Below are 19,071 nucleotides of genomic sequence, written 5' to 3' on the forward strand. Positions count from 1 at the left end.
ATTCGGCTAATTGTAAGGGTTGGGTAAAAGTTTGGCTGTAGGCCAAACAATGAGGAACTCTGTAGGAAAGTGGAGGTAAATAAAGAGGCTCATAAGTGCTATTGTGCAATTAACGCGAAAAGCTTCAATTAGCAAAGAGATAAAATAAACTAAATGAATATGTTCGAAAGCTGACTTCGGTGAGAAACATACTTTTACGGTCATTTTTCAATTTTTGTTGGCCGCAATTTTTCGAAATATTTTGGCTGTGACTGTTACCGGCACAGGGGATTATTGCAGTATAATAATAACACGAATTTGTACAAGTTTGAATACCTGGTTGGTGTTACCTCAAGAGGCCAAGTTCATTGACAAAAGCTGTCACCCCACTCCCCGCCTTCCTCCGGTCAAGCATTCCAACGATAGACCGGTGCGAAGTGCGGCCTGCGAACTTCACTGACCGCAATGCCACTGCCGTTGTGGAACCTCCACTGCCACAACATTGCCCAAATTCACCCCAAAACCGACCAAACAATTACCGACTGAATTATCAACCAAAAATGGGAAACATCGATCCGGCCCATAAATTACCACTCTATCAAGATCGAGTGGAACTGAAAGAACGACCATCTCCAATAGTGGTGTTTCACCCAATATTTAATACATTCGCGGATAACATCTAACGTCTATAAGCTGCAGTTTTACCCGCATTCGCCCATAATCGATTTTAATACACTAATTAAGACGGTAGAAAAGTAAGGGGATTAACTGCACGCTTGTCATCCAAAAAATCCAAAATACAGGAGCCACAACTTTTGTTTTTTATCGGATTTGGCCAAGTGAAGTGTGGCACTACTTCTATAACGAAGATATTTTGAAACTATGTACAGTCACCCCAAATGAAAATGACGCCTCTTTCAAAAACGTGTTTAAAGAGCTTGAAAAAAGTAAGAATAACTCTCTTCTCGACCGAAATTTGTCGAAATTCTTGACGAAATTTCGAAAGTAACATCAGCTTCATTTTATTTTTGTAATTTTGGGGCGCGTTTTGTCGAAACTTCCTCGTTATTATATCTGTTAGCAAATGCTTTAATAGGTCAATAATTTTTCACCCCAGGGGTCAAATGACTAATAAAGCCGTTTCTAGTTCTAGTAGTAACCTCTGTAGTGAAAGTAAGGCAAACTTTTGATAAAGTAGGCACTGAATTTTTTCTGTCCAAGAGAAAATCCACAGAAAGCAATAGTTGCCTCTGCATCAGTTTAATTAAATCTGACTTCTCAGAGCAGCGTTTTCTGGGCGCGTTTAGATTTGTGCGGATGAGATGAGTGGCTGATAAAGATATCAGAAGTGAATTAAAAATTGGTCTTTTGTGGTGCGAAGAAATTGGCGGTTACTTTTATTTGTGAAAGTGTCAAGCACGTTCAAGTGATCGTTAAGTGGTGGTCTTCTCGGCAGCTGGCTGAAGAGCAAATATGCCGGTGCGTGAAATTTGACAATGTGTCGGGTGCTCTTGAAATTCTTTCAAATCAGCTGGATGGAGGAAGACGCCGACCATATCGAAGGTATTTTGTGTGTTGGTCAAGCGTAAAAACAAGATATAATCCTTGGGTACGAGGTGCACAACTTAGACAATAGGCCTGTCATAGCTGACAGATGGATTTCTCTACTCGTTCTTCGACCGGGTCAGACATATTCTTAACTGCAAATGAATTATGACGTTTGTGGGCAGTCGCGCCAGCGAGAATATGGGGGTTTCTGGTCTATCTATATTATACCTGGCCAGTTTTGTCTTATGTCAGATTTTCCAGTACGTTTTAATTTATACTGGGGTCGCATTCCGACCTATTCTGCGCCGGGGTTCGGTTTTGTATAAAAAAGGAGTAACTGTATTGGAGATCGCGGGGAAAATGCGAGATGTCGTCGTGACAGCTGCTTGAGTAATCCCCGGATGCACAAGGTGCTTTTCCGTAATTCCACTTCGTTGCACCCCACCACTAAAGTGTATCTAATGTACCAATTTCTGACTGTCAATCTTTTTCAACTACAACGCGCCGAGACTATCGAACTCATTTGACGCATTTTCATCTACAGGGTGGATGGCTAACGACCTTCTTTGAGGCTGTGCAGTCTACAGATGGCGCTGATAACTAATAACTTTACTTAATGATGGTGTGGCCGATTTTTTCTTGTTTTGCTTCATACATAGTGTATAGTCGTCCTCGAGTTTGGCGCCTAATTAACTGCGGCCTTACTGAACAAATTCAATCCCCACGTACACTATTGTAAATGGCAAGGAAAACGGCTCAACAGCTCACATTATCATAATAGTCGTAAAGATTCATTTCGATTATTAAAACCAGTTATATTATTATGTTCACACCCACTGAATTCTTGACTTCAAGCAAGAACACGCCTTTCTCCATTGGTACATGGTTATACGTACGAACCCTATGGTTCAACAAATCCACTTCAAATTAAGCAGACTTGATCGCTGCATATTATTCACTGTCCGGACGTAATAACAAATGCATTATTTTCCAAATCAACCAATCCTGAAAATCGCTTCTATAACGCCGAGTTTGCAAACAATTCAAACACCATCTATTATCATTACCGTTCTTACACCGGTGGAATAAAATAGAAACGCCGGGATTAGGTTTTCTGCACATCTCAATGTATCAGAATTAAGTCCGGTAGTAAAGGCAACAGGTTCTTAGGGAAATAATTATAATAAGCCACAGAAACACCAACAAATCTCGCTTTATTGCTGTGTGAAGCGGATAAACTGTGTAAAGAATCGCCATAATCCGTCATAATTTTGCACAAACAACTTCAAAAATCGACAAAAACACCTAATTGTTACTGTCAAAGCTATTAATTATTGCAGTCTATACTTATGCAAATTGCAAATTAATTACAAAGTAGCGCTGTTTACATTTGCGTTTTGATTTCATGTTCTAAATAATGGAATCATTAGTGGCGTTTAGAACAGGACGAGGACATGCGCAAATAAATGATAGAAACGTCCGGCGCCAGAGTATTGTTAAATGTAGTGTAAACTTGATAGTTTTATTTTTTATCGCAATATTTCCTAGTCGCCATTTAGCAGGATTTTAAAAAGATATAAGACACAAGCCTTGCTATTATTATAGTAGCAACAAGGCAAAAGAGTTAAAATTTTTGGATGGTCTCCAGTGGCGTAATAAATTAGCAGCGAATCGAGTATATTTGGGTATTTCACGCTATCAAGGGCTGCTTGCTTGTTTGTTTGTGGAGCACTAACAGATAATGAGTGGAAAAATATGGCAATATAGCGTAAAATCAGATTAAGTGGGAGACATGGTTGTAGCAAGAACTCGCTGTAGTTTTATGGCTATCAGGAACGGCCAATGGTCATGGACCAGCTTGTGTAGTTTGTTTACAAAATCCCATAAAAACTTGCACAATTCCCATCCATGCGAAGGGAGAGTGGATTATCTCGACATGTCTACAGATTCATCCAAAACGATGAAGACCGAGAAGCAATTTCGTGATTTAAGTATTAGGAGATTAATCTGTCGTTAATTAAAAGTCGTAATTGCTAGGGAAAATATCGATTAAGGCGGCTAATCGTTAAGGAAATACCGAAGTTAGTCGCTTCGTGCTCCACTCTGTCCTCCAGGGTGTTATTTGTGGTTCCAGAAAATCGACTGCCTTCCTAATTTATTCTTCATTGAATCTTTTACAATGTTCGAATTTGTCTTCGACGAACTTCGATTCACGCTTGTCGGACGCGATACGCACTAGGTGCTAAAACTTCATACTGCTTCGCCACCTTCTATTAATTTTCCAAAATTGACATTTCAAATTTAACGTCGCGATAATGTAAGGGTTCCTCTTCCGAAAAAATCTGTTTATCTCTCGGCTGTAAACGTCATCCGCTTCGTGATTTATGAGATTATTGATGGCCAAAATAGACACACGTTCTTTCCGCAATATACTATATTATATATCGCCGCACTTTTTCATCCAAGCTGGACAACACGAAATAAAAATAAAATTCAACCAGTCGCTCGACAATTATTGCGCTTAGAGCATGCAGTACCGAAATTGCAAGTTATCGGCTCTATAAGAGGCAGATTGTTACTTTGTATGAATTTATAAGCCGTAAAAATATGTAGTATAATCCGTCATAAAACTTATATGCCACTAGCTTTAACAATACCATCATAGAAATTGCGTATTTTATGTCATAAATCACTCTGAAATTTATTTCCCCTTTTATTCGCGTTATTATAAAAATCGCTAAAGTTCAAATTATATTATTTTTTATTTCGGTAATTAATAGCATTCCGTAAAATTTATTACAGGGCATGGACGTAAACGCTGTGGCACGTGATCGGGGGCTATAAACTTAAAAAATAATTTCAAACGCTCTGTAGCACTTTACGTTTGAATGCTGCTTAATCACTAATTAATCAAACTGCTAGAAGTGATAGAGATTGCCGTGATAAGGCGGATTACTTTTCCAAACGCTGTAAAACAGAAGCCATCGGGGGAGAGTTTTTTGTACATTAATTGTATGGCTGTGTGTATCTATCATTAATAGTGATGTTGCATTACGGCACTATTCAAATGACATTGATTAATAGCTCGTATCTATAAATCAGGTAATTTAAAATACATCGTTTTCAAAATGGCATTGCATGATTTCAGCAACAATTTATGAAATCTAAAATTCAACGCATTCAAATAGTGAATGAAATCGTTCAGCAGATGATAGATTGCTCTGCTTGGAACCCAAATGGAGGAAAGTTAAATAGAACCAAAATCGCGCCCTCATCAACGCCACCTCCGACCGATTAATTCGTTCAATAATCGGGGGAAAAACCTAACGAAAACAGCATAAAAGCACGCGCCATTATCTCGTCTTTTTAATTTTTTTCCATGGGGATGGGCCATGAATAGGTGTCCACCACCACAAGCTTGAGAAAATCCGGCAAACAAGCCGCATTAAAACCGACGTCATTGTCATTTTTCAAGATGGCGTCCATTGTGTGTTATTGAACCCCATGTTGAACAAGATTGAAGGGATCGTTAAATATGAGTTAATAGCCGAAAGTCATGTAAAAACAATTGATTTTTTTCATGAAAACAGCGATGCGCGCGGGCGATGATGATATTGATGAGCTTTTGTTTTGATATATGATTTTTCATGTATGTGTACAATACGCGAAATTCCGGTCGATCATGCAGACCACGGCTGACTTGATGGATGGATATTATATCTCTTGGCAAGTCTGGTTTTAGCAGATAATGTGCCCTCCTGTCCTCAAAAATAACCATGCCCCTCTTTTGCTTACGAAATGAGAGTTTCTGGCCGCGACGTGTCCAAGATTTATTATATCAATTTTTATACACTTCTTCATACACAGATTTCCGCTATTTGTTCTATTCATCACCCGCTGTTTTTCCTTCGAGTCGAAAATGAAAATGTTAACGCCAATGCAGCAGGAAAGGTGAACCACCGCATGTACGCATTTTGTTTGACGAATAATTGTGTTGTTGTAAATTTCGATGGGAAATTTATTTAATAATAAAATGTTTATTGGAGTTTTTATGGAACTTTTAAGGAGCTTGTAAATTTGTTAGTGGCTGTTTGAATGTAACTGTCGTTTAAAATGGTAGAAATTTTTTAAATAAGTAAGATAATATTTGGTTGGAATGTTGTAATTGTTGCCTATATTTAAAACTTTAATGTATATTAAAGGAATTTGTTTTTATGGTTGTTAGTGGATGTCTACAGGAATATTTGCCCAGAAGACCGAAGCAACTTGTCTCAAGGTTAGAGTTGAAATAACTGTGCTTCAACTTCAACATCATAACCATTTTCTAGAAATGCAGAAGACTTGTTTTGTATCTCTGTTGCATGAACACCATTCACATGACGTGGTGTATGTTGTGCCATTATGCTACGTTTATGTCCGTTTCCTACTTTAGATTACCATTATGACCCTGTATTTTATTTTGAAATTCCCACAATCGCAGGAAAAAGCCAAAAGCTCCAAGCTCCCCGACACAAAGTGGTTCCGAAACCGAGATCCCCGCCTATAATAAATCACACGAAACATTATTATCTAATCTCGGCTTTTAGCAAGTAATAAAACGGTGTTTAATTAAAATTTATAATTATTAGACAATAATTATTCATAAGACATTAATTTCTATAATTAATGGTAGCACCATTCCGGGATAGAGTTGTCCCAAAACGAATTTTTTGGCCGAACTCGAGATTTAGATTGCTACATTAACACGTACCTAACTCCATATAATTATGTAATATAATTTCAAACAGCCGGAGGCATGCAACTTACCATACTGTTAATTTACTTTATAAGGAACGGCAGGATAAGAATACGTACCTGCAAAAGAAAACAACAATAAGTAAAGGAATTAATTGTAGGTATTTGTTCAGAATAGTAAGTAGGAGCGCCATTGTCTAAGTTTCTGACGGCATCCACGTTACATAAACGGCAGACGCGTTATGTGCGCTTTTAGCAATCACAAGCCAAAAATCCTTTCCGGAATGCGGGGTTTGTGGGCAACGCGACGAATTTATGACAAACGGAAAGAAACAGTCGTGATGAAGTGAGCCAGGCCAAGATCGTGCTGCGAGAATTACGAAAGCGATTCAGAATATTAATTCAAACATACTCAAATTGTCAGCTGACAGAAATGGAGTGACGCCTTGTCGAGTGTTGACACGACTACAAAATTCACCTCAAGAACATAAAAAACATTCAAGTGACAACGCTCAAAAGAGCGACGAGACCGTCAAAGACAATGCGACACTTACAAGAATAGAACACGATTATTAAATTTTAATGAAGTTATAAAACAAACAAAAATACTACGAGAAATTGGGCACCGGTAATAAGGATTGTGGTTAATTTTAGATGACCCCTTTGACGCCAAACAACAAAGTAGCGTGACGAAAAATATTTGCTCTAAATAAAAAATCAGTTCGGTTCTCTCCACTTGGCAATATTAATCGTTTAATTTGAAGCTGCCGTGGGTCGGAATTAAAAATTAAATTCATTTGTGACGATTATTTCAATTTTATTTAAATTGCCCTTCCTGAATTTTTAACGAGCAGAACTAACTTAGTAATACGATATTTCAAAAATAAATATCAACCTCAAAATCGCCTCATAATGTTAACCAGTTTACGCTATTTAAATTTTAAATGTAGGCGGCTACGTATCCAGTAACAAAGAACTGTCAAACTCGGAGTAAATAAGATATCTAACAAACTAATCTAAAATGTTTGCTCCAAGATGCATTTTTGTATTCGTACTCCGTATTTTTGTGTTATGCAAATGCGACTATATAGGTGGTAATGTCGTTTGACTAAAAACAGTTACACTTTGTTTGTCATATCAATATTTAAATAACTAGTAAACTAGGCGGAAGAACAGTGTCGCACTAATAGCTATACTTTGTACCAGTTAACTAAAATGGCAAGTTGTATAATTGTGAATTCCATTAGCAAAAAGCCTTCAGTGACAGCTGTATTTAAAATGCTAATCCCACTATCCCCAATCGCAAATTATTTTTAATAAGAAGACAAAGACGCTAGAAAAATGATATACGAATAAAACTAGCGTAAAACAGGTTAGAAAGGACCATAAAACTTCACAATAAAGAATATATACACTCGTCAGATCATTTGAGTAAATTGGCAGTGAAGAAATGACCATCAACATCACTTATTAATATTATACTCCGACTGGTGTCATTTATGGTTGTGAAATTGATTAAATTTAATACACTCTCAAGGCTGTTACTTAAAACACAAGCCCGTGTTGTGAACGTGAGCTATGGCGCTGTCAAAATGTCACACTAATTTTTAAATCCAGTTTCCCCAAAAATTCCGCGGTGGATACTCGAAATACTGGGAATTCCAGATCACTATCTTCGTAATTTTAATTTTTCAGTTATAAGTCAAAATTCCCATGTTCCAGTGGCGAAATTCCTCGGACTGGCTATCTCGTCAATCCTATTTATTTAGTACACCGGAATTCCGAATATTCCTATATTAAAATACTAAAAAAATAATAATAGGTATTGTTTTCCCAACTTGAAAAATCCACATTTGCCTGCGATTTTCGAGTCAAATTTTAATCAAATATTGTATTTTCCGAACAATAGTTCTAATTTCGCATTATTTAATATAACAGAGACGGCGTTTTATTGAATGTCATAAAAAGCGAAGCCTTTATTTCAGACAATAATAAATTGCCTTCACAAAAAACCCTTTGCATCTAATGAAAGAATTTTTCATTTCAAATTAAAAATAATGCAACGAAAAACAAAATGCTCCACGTTTTCGAGCGACAGTGGCCCAAATATTGTATATAATTTGGTGGTCGTTGCAATTTAATCGTTGTAGTTAATGCCGAATGAAACAAAAATGTGGGGCTCTGTGGCCGCGTTGTCCACGGCACTAATTACGGACTGTAGTCGGACACGGTCACGATCTAATCGGCCGTTCTGGACACACTTTAAAAATCAATTGGTGCGGTTTTCGACGTAGGCGCTATGGGCGTTGTTAAGTGTCGATAGGAGTGCAGGGTTGCAATCTCGAGTTTGCTGGTATGTGCTAATGCCGCCTATTATCGGTTTCGCCGGCATTGATAGCGTTCTTGCCGATACCGGTTGTACGGCAACGGCAAAAGGCTCCTCCTCGAAAAGATACGCTATTGCACATTTTTCGAGTCCTCACGCAAATCTGATCGACTACATGGTTAATACGGCGTTTGGCCCAAAGTTGGGCGATGATTTTAGAGAACCAATTCAATAAATATGTAATATGTAATAAATAATGAATGTGAAGGGCCTAGTTCCAAAGGATCTTTTCAGGAAAGAAAGAAAACTTTTTTCCTTAATTATTTAAACATATGTGTGGTTGACTTTACCACCTTTTTTGTTTTTCCTAAATTTGTAATCACAAATTAAAAAAAATGTTTTCGTAAAAAAATATCAAATTATTTTAAGACCTAAGCAGAATCGACCATTTTATTCGCATCAAGTTCTGTGAGAAAGACCAGCCCTTAACCGGTTCATTTGTCTCAGAAATGAGTAATTGACCAATGAAAATATAAAAATCACCTCCTACTTATTTATCTGGCGCACAAAAAATTGGAAGACGATTGAAGCGTTTGTCATTGGATATGGGAGGGATATCGCACTCCCAACTGCAAAACGGACCAATCATACAGCGATTAGAACTGAGCAAAAAACTGTTGCTTGATTATTTTGTAAATGTCGGCCAAACCAACTGGAATTTCGCTGTTTTCAACCAAAATTCAAGTTTTCTATTACACTTGGGTTGAAAACTCGTAGGTGGATGTGTTTTTGATAAAGATTAATTCTCGAAATTAGAGTGAAATCATGTGGTACTTATTATTATTTGCCACAATTAATTTTGCTAATGATGTAAAAGTACTGCTTGGATGTCAAGTATTGTGGCCCTTTTATTTGATGATTGATCCGTTTGACTTTTTCATGTCCGGTTAAATGCAATTAGCGACAATTACATCATTTTCATTAGACATTTCACGTTGCGTGATTCGGTTTAATTAGAGATTAAGGTAACGGCAAGCGCGGCAACAATACTGGCCGCTTATTCTATTATCACCAAATCTGGCTTCAACGCCCTTTATTCCTCCGGGTATATTAAGGGAAACCTGCAAATTCGCTCGAGAAACATGAAACAAAATAAATAGCGTTTTATTTGAGTCATTTTCTCTTCGGAACGGAAACTGTCAAAAAGGACCATCCGGAGCCGCAAGTCACCCACCATATGCCACTGTGTTTACGAGTATTCTTTTATAACCGATGTCGTAAATTTTTTTCGAACATACCAGCTTTCTGGTGTAGGATGTAGAATTTTTTAAAGCATCCGATAGTGGATCTTCCTTAATCGCACCTTTATCTTTCATAGTTTATGACATTCTAATGGTGACCTGAATAAAATAGACACAGCATGAAACATGCCTGAAAACACACACGAGCAATAAAAATGTTTTTACGAGACCGAAAACGGTGCAGGTGTTATCATCGTACTAACGTTTTCGCTTTATTTCACTAGTAGGTGGAAGCAGTTACAACCTATTTAACAGGGGGTTAACTTTGGAACTTTCTAGCACAGATTATCATGATTTGTGTTTTGGAACTCTTATCGTGCCCCAGATAATGCCTCAGATATTTTAAAATACGGCCTTTTCTAAATTCTAATACGAGTAGAATAGAAAACCGCTTTACTTCTCCTCGTTATGATGAAATTTTAAACCATTTAATTTAACTCCGACTAACTATGTAATCGAATCGTATTTTCGATACAACTTAGAGCTTACTTCTAGTATATCACGGCGTAAAAAGAGACTACCATGAATAACATGGAATGTACAAGCTTCCACCTCGTCTCCCCGTAGTACAAACTTAATTAATTTGCTCTTAGCTGTGAAGAGCTTTAATTAATATCAACGTTTTCTGATTTTCTCTGTATCTCGGAGATAGAAACAAGATTAAATTGCCTCACGCACTGCCAAATGATCACACATAAGGCAAGTTTATGTTGGAGTTTCTAGTTGACTTTCCAGGTAAGCGCCGTTTGCAACATATTCTCATTTACGTCACAAAAATGTAGGTCCTTTAAATTGTGGATCCTCAATCTCGAGTTTTGACAGCAACTTTATAAAGTTTACAATGGACCGTGTTTATTTTAAATTAAATTTCATATTACATTCTCAATATACCACGTCAACAAGCAATTAATTTTAAGATGCTATAGAAAAATTTAACATTTTTTCCGCATAAAGGACACGCTAAAAATAATAATAAAAAGCACATTCTTTCATTATTAAAGCCCCTCCAGAAAATCACTCTATTGGCACACGTGCCAGCGAAGTAGAAATTCCTTACAAAAGTGTTTTAAGCTACTAAAAGCAACAATCTTAATGGTCTCAAAATTTACAACTGATCCAAATTTAACTACAAAGTGCTCGGCGTCGTGACTTCCTTTACTTGTTCAAAAACTCAACTTTGATGTGCAATTGTACATGTGAATGCACACACAATCCCTCTCACTTGTGGTCATTCCAGATGCTGGAGTGGGACAGCCTGCACACATACATGACACTAGTCGGTGTCCATAAACCTTGAATTAATCTTTAATTTATCGACACTGTATCCTTCAATACGCCCATTGGGTGTAGTGCCTGATTCATATTTGAATCATTTTGCAAAATTTAGATGCGCATGCAAGAAGCGGAATAATTACATTTCAAGCCCGGTATGTTAACTGTGCCAAGCGTGTATGACGGTCTGATTTGAATACCGGCGCTTTCCCTTTTTCTTTTAAAACGCCAAGTCCATTGTTTAAGCTTGAATCATTTTAATAACTCGTGATGCATTACTTAATGCTCACCACTATGTAGGAAGTTATCCGTTATTAATTTATTAACAAATCTGCTGGTGGGCTTTCCTAGGTAGTCGGATAAAAGACGCTATAAATATTTTCGGTGGTGGGTGTGTGAGGAACTCTCCCAATAACAATATTATTATCCTTCTACGGCGGCCGCATTTTACAGTTAATACTTTTCCGACATAAATTTCACGCTTTGAGCTCTTATCCCTCCACCCTGATTTGTTTTCAATGAGGTTACAGAAATAAACATAAATTTCGTCGGCCACCGACGGCCAAAAACATTCAGATTATTTAAAACGAATAAAATATGCTTTTATTCTGAACAAAACGGTTTGTAAGAAAACATTCGATGAGCACAAAACTTTGAGAAGGAATGTTTTGAAGAAGCGTGAGAACGGCACTTTTTGGAAATATTGCCGACTAGTAAGTTAAAAATGGTTTTTTAAATGTGTTCGTTGCCGCAGTTGGTTAAAAAAGCGCCAGAAACAGGAACAGGCTGTTAGATGAGTTAATAGGAGGATGGAGAAGTATCGAAAGGTTTCGTGTGGGACCTGAAATTTTGGAGTTGCTGCTGTAATTTATACCGTTCTAGTACAAATGGATTCCACACATTGTGATGCCACCTGTTGAGCTTGAATATTCGAGAGAGCAGCAAAGTTAAGAAAATGCTTTTGTGAGTCGATAATACAGTTATACGAATTAAAGATGACATTACAGCGATTCGTGGTACCGTCCAGCGGTAATAAAAGTTGGCTGCGAAACATAAAACGCCGTTAATGGCCTGCTTTTTATTTGGGGAAAATGGATATTTCGTTTAAAATACAATATGGATAAGCGTAAACGCGGCGCGTTTGTTTTGCAGCGTCTTTAAAGAGGCAGTGTCTTTTGTTTGGTGTTACTTGGGCTGAATAGCGCGAACTGCAATGAATGAAAGTGCCGATCGAGCTCGTCGTCGAGAGGTGTAAAAGGAGCGGTAGTGAGAAGATCCGGGACGGGGTGTGCATTGTTTATAATTGATATAAACGCGAGGCGCTTTTATTTACACCCTGCAAATAATGCACGGCCTGATAGGGGGTGGTAGTTCCAGCGGTGACAATGTTCACATTAGGGTGTCAGACGCCGGCGGCATTGTATTCCTTGATCCTGGATATAGCATTCTCCTGACGGGGGCGATACATAATTACTGCTCCCGCTATTAATGCACCTAGAAACGGACGCCCTAATCTCACAACTCCAATTTACCACCAGTTAAACCTCCACCAGCCGGGGCTATTACAATTTTACACCGCCGAGACCCAAACTCCACCCAGACCTAAAAGTCACATACACACCACCACTTTTATGTTCGCTTAATTGATGGCTTTTCCTTTAATTACTACACGGGAATTTTTCTTATGTAACCACGGACTCGAATAGCCAACTGACGTTACCTATTAGGATTGTCTTCCACAACCACACACACGTAACTTATTATGACAAGAGAATTTTCCGCAAACATGATTCAGGAATTCTTTCAACCAGAATCATTTCAAACGCATAAATTCACGATTCATGCTCTTTCGAAACTATCTACACATATTTATACTTCTATTCAATATCCATATATCAAAGCGAAATGTTTCTAGACAGTTTTGCCAGAAAATAATCAAATTAAATGGGTGTATGGAGTTTTGGCGGTAATTGAAAACACTTGATAAATGACCCCTGTTATACACAGGGCTTTGGCTTTTAATAATAATAATGGCGCACTAAATAAAAAACAACCAAATCCAATTTCTAATAACATAGATCCTGTTTTGCCAAATTTAAACACAACCGTCCAACAAAAACCAAGTGTTGATATTCGATATAAGCCACTGGAAGCTAAATAAATCGACTTTTTAAAACAATTTGCAATAGTTAATAATTCGTTATAATTACTAGATGATCAATTATTAACAATAACTGGAACGGTAAAACTTGGCATGCCTTAAACAACGAACGTTGATCAGAATCTTCAAAAATATCGAATGAATAATTCTGTTCTGCCTGTCAGCTTGTAAGACATTGTTACGTAAAAGTTTTTACGGTGGACTATGATGCGTAACTAGGAAACATATTTCACAGTAGCATTTTTATGAAATTTGAAAGTAGGTACTGGTGTCGCACGCAAGACTACACACCCCTCGTAAAAGTAACATTTATTAGGTAATTCGTATGTGAGTTAAAGTTTTTAGTAATGTAATTATTTTTGTCGCGATTGCGCCGTAAGCCCTTTAAAATCGGTACGAAAACTTGATCACTTAATTACATTAACGTCTTTATCCCAAATTTGATAAAATTCGCATGATGAATAAAGATTTTCCAAGGGGTGTGCAGTCTTGCGTGGGACAAACTTGATATCATTAAAATGGGAAAGCGAAATATGTTAATTTCGGTTATTCCTCCAATTAAAATACTAGGGGAATCTCGCTCCGTGGTCATTGTTTTTTCGAGTTCCTGGTGTATCTGATCGCACATTCTGCAAGGGAAAGTCATCTTTGCGCCTATTATTAGAGTTCTAGTTTGAATCGCTGCCGTTTTTGGGCTTGTAAGGAAGGGGACTTGGTTATTTCTTTCTGTCACGACAACCGCTTATGGTGTGGTCATTCATGACCCTTCTCGTTGACCTCTGCAGTTTTGGAGCCTGGTTCTGATGGTGGTTCATTTCCGCTTCTTAACAATATTTCCCCATTTCACCGTTTCGATTTACGATTCGCGTGATTGTGGTAAAGAGTTAAATTGTTCCACTCTATATATTTATAAGTAAGTAAAAAATAATCGATTCGCACGCATGCATATAACTCTCGGCCTATTTGTTGCACTGTTTGTTCAAAATATATTGGTATTATGTAAATATTGCGTAAGATAATTCGAAATTGCGCAAAGAACGCCACAAATCACACTGGTGTCGATTTTTGAAATAATTGCACAATCGGAATGGGTAACAGTACCTGAAGGATTAACATGCAACGCAACGAGTAAATAAATTAAAGTGAATTTTTGCTCGCGGAAGACAAGTTAATTAATTGATTACTAAAACAACTAGGAGAGGTGTCGCATTAGTCAACAGACCGAACTAACAAGTTGACACTTAATTGCGCCCAGGGTGGCGAAGCCTACAACTCCGACATCAACTTGTTTTCTTTAAATTAATTTTTGCCTCATTGCCTGTCCTGCACTTTAATTGAATTTTAGTCAACTTATTGCCTCCAATATCCGATCCTTCAAACCCTTAATTAAAAAGTCTTCTGAAAAATTAGACAACAACAAGTTCAAACACACCCAGCGTATATAAATTCTGACTAACACAATCAATTTCATTATCACGTGGAATTTTAACGTCCAATATGTAGGAAACGAGTTACCAAGTTTGTCTTGAACTGCATCACTGACGTCAGGATTGCAACTCTCCAAATATTTGGATTTAAAAGAGAGAAGGTTTGAACCAGTTTGCTGCAGCCTTTGATTTTGTCGTTCATCTTTTATTCAATGAGCAGCGGAATCTGATTTGGTGTTTTTACGATAAACTTCTACTTTGTACCGCTGCATGTGGTAATGAGTGTTAAGTACCATAATTCGTGCAACCACCTGCCTCTTGTCACAAGAATCTGCAATAATGCTAAATTCTATATCTCTACATGTTGTCTATTGCCAATTATTGTTCCGTTTAATAACCGAAGCTCGCTGCAATATGCAACTTTATCTGATCCGCTGGATCCTAGCGACTGATGCGTCAACTCATCAATTCCCCAAACCGTAAGAATTATTATTAATTAACTATAGACCGTTAAATCACAAGGCTTCGCAGTTGTACGGATAGAAATTTCGCTAGAACGAGCTTTAATAGCCCACGAAAATCTATGTTTATGTTTACGTGTAAAACAACTATCATGCATATGCGGTACATTAACTCGCATATGTAACATTGTTTTGTGGTTGTCAAGATGGTTGAATTATTCCGGTGCCACAACGCTCCTTTTTCTAATTCCAACATAACGACACCTTTTCCACGAACCAACCTGTGTCGAAACAATTTACTCTTCTTCTAGAATATATGTTTTTTAATTTTGTCAACAAAAATCTCTCGAGTTTTTATTTAAATACGCTCTTAAAGTGTCACAAGTCGGACCCGGACCTACTTAGACGTCGCTACATCAAGGAGGACCAAGCACATTTGTTGATTTTGTGGTTTCGTTATAGATCGATATATGCGTCTTAGCCTGGGGTTATTGTCGGTGGACATATAAATTTGATCCTTACTGGAGTTAATGGGGGTGAAGCGCGTTTTTAATGAATTTCTTTGTTGGTTTTTGTAGGTATGAAATGATGTGTGAGGGCTGGAAGCATTTTGTATGAGAGTATGTGAAAGAAACGTGTCCAGGTACGGAGTAGTTATCGATCTGGTAATATTAATGATTTAATGCTAATAACAAAGCTTCATCTTCATTACTTAGACGGTAGTTGTACGTTCAATTTTCCCCTAATGTTTATATACCGAAGCTTGTCTGTTGGACAGCAGTTTCCACTGCAAATTGACGTTGACGATTCTCGTTATAAATTCATTTTATGTCGTTCGCTCGACCATTACTGCTCCCAAATCGAATATTTCCGACCTCATTTAACATATCATTACAATTAAACGTACGATGAAAAATAAGAATTAAGCTGGACCAGAACGCGCCCAGATCCACGCCTTGCGTGTGCAATTAAGTGTTTATTTAAAATTCAATTATCACGACGCCACTAATTTGATTTAGGGAAGTTTAGTGGGGCAATTAGGATTAGGTGGGAATAAAGAGGCCCAAATTGGGCCTAGTAAATGACTGTATAAACTTGGTAAGATTATATCAATTCCCTTGATGCTTTAAAATAATTCGTACCTCTGGAGCTTGTTTCGAGCCATCCTGCTATCATTCCTTCCAACTCGACTCCGAAATAAATTACAAACGTATACGTCTGTAATTGTCATGCTTGATCTGACATAATATCGTTTATTTTGCTTTTATGTAAGATCAAAAGTATCGACGAAATATTTTTTTTCAATATTTATGTCCTTTGTTAAATTTCGGCTACTGAATAACATCTGCATTGCATATGAATTGACAACTCGTTAAATCTGATGTCTTGACTCTTGTTTTTTCATCGCGTAATAAGGTTGTTACTCTTAAAATTTATGCCGGTTTTAGGAGCGATCATAATCAAAGCAATCGTTAGAATTTTGTTTCGCTGAATATTTATTTACAAACGCCACGAAAGAAACATCTGTAGCGTTTACAACACAATCGAAATTGAATTGTAGTGTTTGAAACAAAAACAAAGTAATATTTAATATTTGCACAATGCTCACCTAAATACATGCATATTAAAACCGTCCATATAAATAACCATAACAATAACGATAAAATGTGTATTTTATAGATTATTATTTTACGGCGTATAGGTATATATTTCCACTGGTGTACGTATTATTGTTTTATTTATTATTCATTATCATTAATCATTATTGCCTTATAAATTCATTACGCCATTAATATATAAATATCGTACACCGCACACGGTGTTTCGACAATAAAACCCGGCTCATCTTATCCAAAATTAGCTTATGGTAAACATAACTTTCACCACCACCCTTAACACCGACGCTTAATGGGTAATTTAATCCAATTTGATCAAACCGAAAATTGACGAATCAAACTCCAGATCCCTGCACTCACTGACCATATAATTACTGATTCAAAGACTCCTCTCGTCGAATTCAGCGTTATCAAGACGTGGTGAGAACAAGCGATTGTTCAAATGAATCGTCTTTGTAGAAATGAAAAGAATGAAATAAAACTGTACTCTTTCACCAACCACTTAATTAAAAATTAAGATTAAAACGGAAACGGATTATTTCGTGTGACTGTAAAACATCTGTATACGATCCGTATTTTCCTGTTCGCCAAAGTGCAGATAATAAATTTTTGCTCATTATGTGTGTCGTGAAGAGAAAAGTCGGACTCGAAACAATTACACCCACGGAAAAAGCTATTATTTGATTATGTGATTAGAGCAAACAAATCGTTGCCTTAACAATTATTGATCGTGGCGTTTTTCAAAACGTCCACCCCGACCCCCGAGAGTGTGAATTGTTGCTTATTTTAGTCGGTGATAACAGCTGTATCGCAGTCGTATCTGTGTAATGATTATGATACAAAATCGGTGAAAATATTTAGCAATACTGTTTGAATGCCACATTAATAATTAAACACTTGTTCAAAACTGCCGACAGAGCAAACATATCAGGTTTTCATGGTAAATAATTTCCGAATGCAAGGATAATGATTAAAATACAATATAATATAATGCATGATTATTTCGGGCCCCTGGGGCTGGATATCGATTTTATCAGTGTTTTCCCGATCCAACGCACCTAATTATCCGACCTGAGTCATTTCTTAGAGTTAGGTTAATTGAATTGAATTAAACCAGTCGAGATTTAGCTCGTGTGGTTATTATAGACAGAATGCGTGGGCGGTGGAAGAAAGGGTGGTTGTCCGGAATTTTCGACACCACACATCTAGATTAGAGCGCCGACATGCCGAAATAAATTTTTGGGGTAAAAGCAGGTAACATATTTCAACAATTCTAAAACGTGCACAAGACCATTAATAAAATACAAACGAAATATGTTAATTTTTAGATAAAAGTTCTGATTATAATAACCAGTAACATTCTTGGGCAGCATTTTTATTTCGTAAATGAAAATTCTAATCGCCCATCTAATTTACATTGTCATCACATGCTGCGATTAAAAAATACGGCAGCTTAAAAGTGTATTTATTTTGTCAGTTATGAATTAGTACAGTAAGCTCGCCTGTACAGGTAATCTTCTGCGACGGTGGAACTTTTTTATCTTGCTTGATGTTAATCGAAGGGGAAAGATTTTTAATTAATTCAACAATGTATGGCACAGATCGTGCTGTACTATCACAATTAAAATATGCACTAAATCATTTCAAATTGCATGATTGCTAGTCGTGGTCTCCATCCAAACGCTGACAACTTCTTCAGGGTTAAAAGTTCGCATGGGAGAGGTTACACAAAGTGTGTCGACAAAATTATTAAACTGACCTAGTGCATGCGAAGTTGAATGCCTCATCTATTACCTATGTGGTGAATGCGTCGATCTTAAACACCCAGAAAAAACTCACTAACAATCTACTTGATAGCTTGCAACATTTAAGCTTTTTTATTAAATTAATTAACGTTTCTTTTTCATTTAATCACCTGCTTACCACAATTAATGACATCAGACGGGGCTTCCAATAAAATATTTTTAATTACCATCTCATGTCAAACAAAAATGTTTTCGGCTCGTTGTTTTTTCCGTTTACAATTATCTCACATCGGCCAAAATTAGACCACTCAGCGTTACGCTTTTGTGCTATAAATCCTCTCCGTCAACTTACGGAAGCGCTTATACCTGATCTAACCAAATAAACTAACACACGTCTTGGGAAAACTCGACACTGGATCTTATTCGTTACAAAGAATCATTCGTCGTCAAACAGTCAGCAAATTTCCTACTCAAAACATTCACACCGGACTTGTTCAGCTT

General features: G+C 37.1%; 1 protein-coding gene and 1 long non-coding RNA gene across 2 annotated transcripts in view; both read right to left on the reverse strand.

The window, feature by feature from the left end:
- LOC655978 (ephrin-A4) overlaps positions 1-19,071 on the reverse strand; it is a 44,598-nt gene that overhangs the window by 14,419 nt on the left and 11,108 nt on the right. The gene's annotated exons all lie outside the window — the stretch shown is intronic.
- On the reverse strand, positions 5,674-7,075 carry LOC135267234 (uncharacterized). Its single transcript, XR_010335608.1, has 2 exons — positions 6,334-7,075; positions 5,674-6,277 (listed from the first exon to the last, which is right to left on the reverse strand). It is a non-coding gene; the product is annotated as an uncharacterized LOC135267234 (long non-coding RNA).

The sequence above is a fragment of the Tribolium castaneum genome, chromosome 10, assembly GCF_031307605.1.
Source record: "Tribolium castaneum strain GA2 chromosome 10, icTriCast1.1, whole genome shotgun sequence".
Lineage (NCBI taxonomy): Eukaryota > Metazoa > Arthropoda > Insecta > Coleoptera > Tenebrionidae > Tribolium > Tribolium castaneum.